The sequence below is a fragment of the Chelon labrosus genome (assembly GCF_963514085.1).
Source record: "Chelon labrosus genome assembly, chromosome: 18".
Lineage (NCBI taxonomy): Eukaryota > Metazoa > Chordata > Actinopteri > Mugiliformes > Mugilidae > Chelon > Chelon labrosus.
Window position 1 is genome coordinate 18,924,730 of NC_140351.1, and position 8,632 is coordinate 18,933,361.

Sequence of the window (8,632 nt, forward strand, 5' to 3'; positions counted from 1 at the left end):
GACTGCATAAAGTCCCTGTGGCATCAGAAATCAGACTTCACAGAAAACATCATCAGTTACAGCTTTCTATTTCTGAAGAAAACTGTTCATTAAATTTTCACCTTCCCAACACTACAGGTCCAGCTAGACACTGTAATAATGTACAATAATTGATAATGACATCAGTAGTTTGAGTTTTGTTGGTGTCTCAGTATATTTGAGCTTCTTTCATTACCCTCTATGAATATTAATGAATTATTTTAACTCAGTTATGCACAGATTCAAACATTAATGTTGTTTCAACGTTAAAAATAAGGACACAACTCTTCGTATCAAAGAATATCTCAGATGATTGAGAACAAGCTGAGCTTGCCACTCTTTTATTATAATGAATAAGTAAATTAATAAAAGCAGTTTTACAGTTATTGCTCAGAAGTGTGTAAACGTCTGCATAATGAATGAGAAAACTTTCTTTATCTCCATCAAACAGGAAGAGGGGAGAAGGTAGCGTAGGTCAGACATGTTGTAAGGTTGTGTTCAATTCTCAGTTCTTTGAAATGATGAGCCCTTTCCAGTTCTTTGGAATGAAAGAAAGACCCAAGAAAAACATCTATCAATAGAAGATTAACTTTTATCAACCCTGAAATGATCAGTTCATGCTACAAATTCATACGCTCACACACCCACGCACGCACGCACAAACACACACACACACACACATACAAAACTGTAAGAATGTCAAATATCACTACTTTTCTTCTGAATGAAATGCTGACATTACAGAATGCATGGTTTTATACTGTAATGACAGTCGGCTTAAAAAATGTGGTTTGAATGGAAGTCTATGGGGCACTGTACATTTTTGCCACGAAGGAGTCCAGAGGGTGCAAAATGCATCACAAGTATAAATGACATGAGAGAGTAAAATACACTGGATTTCATAAATTTGACTAAAAAGAATAGTTCCTGCAGTAATGCATGCCACAAGCTATAACTCAGCCAAAATGAAAGAAAATATTAAAAAATTGAAAAAAAATTGAAAAACGTGTGTTCGTCAATCTAACTGTCATCTATTTCTTCTCAGGGGTGCGGCTGCTACAGTCTGGTCAGCGCCATCAGCCACTTTGGCACCATGCAAGGAGGTAAGAAAATCACACTTCATTTGGAACTTAATACATATTTTTTTGGTGAACAGATCACTGCTTTTATACAGAAACTAACTTGTGAATTAATCAAATTTTTTTTGAACAAGGCTCTCTCTACTTTAAGGACACTACATTGCTGACGTTGTCCATCCAGACAACTGTCCAGAGAAGCTGACTGACCACTGGGTCAAACTCAACGACTCAAAGCTCACTGAGACAGTGGGCTCATCTATATGTAAACAGCTGAAGAAGTCGGCACACCTACTTTTTTTTAAAAGAGACAAGTATGTAGACAAGTAAGTATACGACACCATCACAGTATTTTCACAAATATTTTCTTCTTTGTCTTTAGGTCTAGAGCCGGATGGATACGGGGGAAGTGGAAGAGATTCACAAGAAGAGCCCCATGGTCCCTTGGATGATGAAGACTCAACCGTTCCCACTCTTATCAACAATCCAGATTTCAGGAGCAGGGACCTGAAGGCACCAGGAGCCCCAGAAAAGACACCCTTATTCCTGGCATCGTCGTGGCCAGAGGAACAGCCACAGGGACAGGTTAAGTAAGTGGTGTGTTTTATACGTTTTTTCATAAGTGTAAATTAAGCTCCAGTTGGCTTTGTATTTCCATAGAGACCTAGTCGTTGTGAGGCGCCACGATTTTGTGCGTGTGTGTCCAGCTGCTCTGTTAAATTGGTGAGGAAGTTCATGTTCAATGTTGAATGAGTAAATTTTATTCACTTTACAGATTGAATTAATTGTGTGTATTTTGTTGTTTGATTTCAGCTGTCTATTGAATATACTGTACACTACAGTATATTTGAGTCGGGATATTTACTGGAAAGTGTCTCCCTCTTGTGTTCAACTACACCTGTTACCACAGCCCTCATAAAACTGTGGGATGTGTTTGTGCTCCCTATATCCTCAAATATCCTCAAAGTTTTCCATTTTTTCGGTTTCCTTCAATCATCTTGCCGCTACAGTCAGTAAACCAACAATTCCTTGCATTAATGAACAGAACAATGACAACTGTCAAATTGATACAAAATGCTTTTAAAACTCTTCACTGTATACTATGATCTAGTATCCGTGTGTTGACAAGTTAGAAATTTAAGCTCTGCTGCTAACATGAATGTATAGGAATATCTGTTGTGTAAAGTATTTTCAGGATTTTTTTACAAACATGTTTACATATACATTTTATTTAATTTTAAATAATTATATCTGGTTAAAGTTAGTGTTGAAGTAGAGGTCAGGTTTTGGCGCAGAATCCAGCGTTTTCCAAGTGTAATGTCCGGGGGCAGACTGGGACAAAAAAATCGGCCCTGGTATTTTGGACCAGACCGACCCACCTCATTCGATAACGCACACCTTTTTGGTCTTCTTGGTCTCTTGAATATGTATACCAGTTGTGCAACTCTTTAAAACCACGTACCTTAAGCCATGCAACGAGTTAACGGGAATCAGTGAGAGTGGACACATTAAATTCTTCCAAAAAGTGTCATTTATTAACACTACAAAAATGTATACTCCACCACTCCATCACAGTAATGAATCTTAAAGCAGCATTCATCTGTTTTTACTGGTCAATACCCTTTGCTCTACTGGATTTTTGGCATTTTGTTGTGGGTGGTGATCCAAAAAGCTCTGTACCATAGAAGGCTCAGGACAGGCAAAGTAATATATGTCCTCCTCTCTCTCTCTGACTCTCTCCTCTCTCTCACTAACTCTCTCCTCTTCTGGGGATGCTATCTCAACCTAGCTCAACAAAACATGAATAGAGACTGTGGGGTGAGTTTTTTTGGGTGAAGAATTATTGGATTCTCTGATAAACAGACACACAGCTGCATTGGCATAACACTGGCAATGAACAAAATGATGTCAAAAAGTGTGATTTCATTGTAGCCTACATTGTCTGTAGCCATCTAGGCTACATAAAAACTGCCCCAAACTAATTTTTTTCCAGGCCTAAAAAGTAGCTTAGCTTGGGCATAACAGTAGGCAACAGGCAAAATGATATCATTTTTAAAAGTGTGATTTTCTTTCATTTCTGTTCATTGTCTCTAACCACCTACATAAAAACTGCCTAACACATTTTTCCAGGACCAAAAAGTAGCTTAGCCTTGGGCCAGCCTACTACTCAGTCACCCCAAACAATAATAGTCTAATAATGAAATCAGAATGTTGCTCGCTGACTTACTGTTATTGTTGGTGAATGGTGGTTTTAAAAAGTGTTTTCACATTCAAGACTATTTAGTTCAGGATGGAAGACATAAAAGTACTAACCTAGGCTTATTATCTCATCCAGTCAGTGTACACAATGTCTTAGAAATAGCTGCTAGTGGTAAGGACATTAGCTAACTTCACCTGCGTTTACAAAAACTAACTTGGCCATAGAACATTAGCCAGAACATTAATGACTTTTTTGTTGACACTGACACCGCCATATTGGCAGGAAAATTGAATGGAGCCAGCTCTGATTACAGGCCGTCAGAGTTTACTGCACACTTTAAACAGATAGAAATTACAATAACAAGTAACTACAGTAACAAGTAACTGTTCAATCCCGAATTTCTTTCTCATTGTGAGTAGTTTTAGTGAGTTAGCGAGTGTAAAGTACCTGTGGTTAGGAAACAAACTCTTGCCCTGGTACTAGTGAAACTCAAGTTCTCATGTTGTGAATGCCAAAAAGCTTACCTGGCATGAGAATAATAAACATAACCACTATCACCTTGATAGATGGATGCAGCCACTATAATTAAAATAAAGAAAAACCATTATGGTTGATTCATGAACGATTTAAGATTTGTTTAGAACATAAGAAATAATAATAATAAAAAAAGGAATAAAATTGCATAACATACAGAATGCACCAGGAGAAGATACTTCACCACCAGTGGAGTGCTCTTTAATGTCATGATGTTGGCAGTGAAATCAAGACCAAAGAAGAGTCATCATTTAAAAAACATTAGGCGTGTTCGACTTCATGCAGATCTGTGCAGATCTGACTTGACGTGATGCATGCTGGGTTGAACAAGTTCATTTTAACCAATCATATTCGAGGTCTATGAGCATGAACAACCCAGCATGCATCACGACAAGTCAGACCTGCACAGATCTGCATGAAGTCGAACACACCTATTGCCTCATCGGAAACTTTCACTTGTATGACCAGGACAGTCATCTAAACACATAAGCGTCCCTGCTACTTACCTGGCAAACTGACACTTGTAATACTAACATCAGTCTTTGTTGCCAAGATGTGTGTTTGTTTGTGTGTGTATATACATAAGGCCACTGTGACCAAAGCGTGACATGGACAAACCCCTCGCAAAAGATGTAGGAAAGAGAAAACATGTGAGAAACAGGTGTCCTCTGGTGTTCACCCCATATTATTGCATGTTCATTAAAATGGATTCATATTCATATATACACTGGTATTCCTGTATATAACAAGATGTGGTGAAAAATTAATGCAACACTGGATGGAAGTAAATCTTGTGACACTGCAGAAGCTTATCGGAAAAAATGCCACAGCGAATGTGTGCTGTAATCAAAGCTAAAGGTGGTCCAACAAATTATTAGAGTGTGTGACCTTTTTGGCCAGGCAGTGTATAAAATTCTGGAGCCCCCCTGTGAGCCCTCAGTGTGTCAAAGGAAATAAGAGGAAAATGAGCCATCTGATATCACCATGTTCTTTATGTAGTATATAAGCTGAAATGGTCAGTGGCTGAACTTTTGTCCACATAAATTAATTGGTATACTGTAAACCTTTGATGTAAATTTACAGTGAAATCTGAACAGTATTTCACTGTATTACTGTCACACAGTATCATACTGTAAACTGCAATGCAATCTGGGAGAAAAAAAGTGATTACAGCAAATTACAGCACTTTAAGAGAATGACTTTTTTACAGGATTATTCTGCAAACTTCACTGTAAACAGCTGAGCATCATGGGAAGGTGAAAGGAATCAGAATCAGAATCAGAATCAGAATACTTTATTCATCCTTCAAGGAAATTGTTTTGTTGCTGTTTCTCCCATAAAGTGACAGTTGCTAGTTAACAGAGCAAATACAATAGAATAAAAGTTGTACAAAAATATATAAAAATAAGTAAGATGCATTTAGAACAATATTGCACAAGTATTCACAAAATACAGTTGAATTTTCTGCCATTTAGAACAGTGTTAGAACAAAGCTGTTGAAAAGTTTCGTTTTTGCGAGCTAGCTAAAATTAGAACATGTCAGCACTAAACATTAGACGTCGGATGGACGTGCAGATCATGTCTATATTGCGTCCGTCGGTCCATGACCAATTCTGGACGTCTATGACGTGCAAACTAGGTCCGCTATTTCGACGTCTAACGATGACCCCACTTAGACGTCAATATGCGGTTCAACATTTGATCCTCAGACTAGATAACTTTTTTGGAGGTCATATGGACGTCTAAGACAGGTGCAGGAAATGTAAATGTTTTTTATTTTTTATTTAAGCCAAATATCAAAATTGTTGTTATCAGCATGATTCATTAATATGAATTATTAATATTTTATATTCATTGTTGATTTGAGATTAAACATTATTATTTATTTATTGAACTCACGATATTTCGTTATTTTACATTTTCGTGTTTTTCCTACTGGTTTATTTAAGGGTCTCTGGATCGCAGTTTGTGAAACCAATCCGGTCAGGCTAAATTTAACTGATTTCTGCGCCTCAGTCATATCGGGCGAAATATGTGCGAATTCGCGGAGCGCAGGCTGTGCGGAACCCGGCCATTATGATTTGAACCAGTCAACGCCACTCAAACTGGCTGAGGCATTAGGCGTGTTCGACTTCATGCAGATCTGTGCAGATCTGACTTGACGTGATGCATGCTGGGTTGTTCATGCTCATAGACCTCGAATATGATTGGTTAAAATGAACTTGTTCAACCCAGCATGCATCACGTCAAGTCAGATCTGCACAGATCTGCATGAAGTCGAACACGCCTATTGTGTCATCACAACGAAGACCGTAGAACCACTCCGATTGGCCCAGGTGTTACTCCTCTGTGGAAGCAAAGGCCGATTCTGTGCACCGTAGGGTACGACCTCTACTACAGCTGTTCTAAATCATTGTTCACTAAATTGTAGGTAAGTTCGGTCAACCCATACTGCCTAGTTAACTTTATGTTAATTTATAGTGTTTGCAGTTTTAGCTTTGTCGCATATTAATCTAAACAGTAGTGATGGCGAGATGAAGCCTCATGAGGCATCGAACCACTTGAGCCAACTGGTTCGAGAAAGGGTTAATTTCTCGAAGCTTCATGTGCACATGAAACCACCTACTGGCCAGGTGTATAATCACAGGCAGCTGTAGCTCTTAACCACATAATGTGTGATGCACTGATTTTTTGTGTCTGTAATTAGTGATGTGCAATCGAGGCTTTGTTGAAGCCTCGACACGTGTCGAATCACGAATAACGACTCTTGTCCGTCAGAGGCTCCAGTGTCAAGGTGTGAATGAGACTGAAACTTCTTGGGGACAGAAGTTAAAACTGTATTGTCAATAGATGGCAAATTAAATCTCAGTCCACCTCCTCTGTTTAGTGAAGGTTTTTCCAGTTTGACATAGATGGCTTCCTTTACTCCTCTTTCAAACCATCGGTCTTCTCTGGCTAAGATTTGGACGTTGTTATCCTCAAAGGAGTGTCCTTTGTCCTTCAGGTGTAGGTGGACCGCTGAATCGTTTCCTGATGAGCTGGCTCTCCTGTGCTGGTACATGCGTTTATGGATGGGTTGTTTGGTTTCCCCAATGTATAAATCTGTACACTCCTCACTGCACTGAACAGCGTACACCACATTACTCTGTTTTTGCCTGGGTGTTTTGTCTTTTGGGTGGACCAGTCTTTGCCTAAGTGTGTTTCCTGGTTTGAAATAAACTGGAATACGGTGATTTCTGAAAATTCTCCTGAGTTTCTCGGACACTCCAGACACGTACGGGATGACGATGTTTTTTCTTTTGTTGTTCTCCTCCTCTCTGTCCCTTTTGGGGTATCATTTTGAGCCTTTTAGAAAGGCCCAGTTGGGATATCCACATGACTTAAGTGCCCTTCGGACGTCATTATTTTTGGCCCCTCCCCTAAATGAAGCAAGCCTCCATACGGGCTTCGCGGAAGCCCCGCCTCCATTACGAGACACATCTTTTCCCATCAGCTCATTAGCTTTTGAACATGACCACCATGCTAACGTTTGCAGAAGCGTTAACGTGAACAACATTGCAAACAGCTGTCGGTCGTTATCATTATCAGAGCGATAGTAGCTATTCCTGTGCGAGACTTTGGTGGGCCGCCATTGTCGTAGTTAATCAATGGGATAACTGTTCTTGTTGTTTTTTTCCGACAGTAGGCCTAGCTGGCTAATCATTTGTCTTTTTCTACTTATGCAGATGGAGTCATGCTATTTGATGATCGGGCAACTGAAGACTTCAGAGCTTTGGGGCCATTGTAGCAAAACCATCTGCAACAAGAGACCAAAGCTAGCTGCTACCGCCAAGTGACCGCGCCCATACGTCACCTGTCACTCAAGGCGGGACCGCCCTTAATTATGCAGAATTTTAAACCTTAATAAAAAATAAACGAACGCATTAGAAAAAAATTCACCCCCCGTACAGTTGTCATGAATAGTGAAATAAGGCATTGAGATTAAAACCGTGTTTGGTAACGCTTTATAATACCATGTGCTTAATAACTCTGAACAGTGCATAATAAGCCGTTAACAATGCATAACTAACAGCTTGTTAACAGTTATTCCCCATCACTAACTGTTAACAAGCAGCTTGTAAGCAGCTTATAAGCATCTTTTTTAAGCGTTTACAAACAGCTTGTTAACTGTTAAAAAGCAGCTTGTAAGCGTTAATAAGTTGATTTTGAGTCACTTACAAGCATATTATAAAGAGTTAACAAGCAGCTTGTTAAGTGTTAAAAAGCAACTTGTAAGCGCTTATAAGCAGCTTTTTAAATACTCACAAGCATATTGTTACCAGTTAACAAGCAGCTTGTTAAGCGTTAAAAAGCAACTTGTAAGTAACTTAAAAGCAGCTTAGAAGTGCTTACAAGCTGCTTTTTAACGGTTAACAAGCAGATTTGCAGAGCCCGGATCTAAAGCGGGGACTACTTCCTATACTTTCGCTACCTCAAACATTTATCCCTATATTTCACATGGCTCGTCTCTGAATGTCACTTTCAAAAGTACTGCTCCAACCAGGATTCGAGCCCGGGTCTCCCACATCTGAGTCTCAGCAGTTACCAACTGAGCTATATTCAGATGAAATAACTGTGACTCTTTCCTGTAATGACCTTGATACTGTGTATTCCATGTAATATAGTTAACTAACGGCAAGGGTGATGAACCCTATGCAGCGGTTGATATTTGATTCCTGTCCCTGCCTGTTAAAACGCAGCTTGTAAGCGCTAATAAGCTGCTTTTAAGTCACTTACAAGCATATTTTAAAGAGTTAACAAGCAG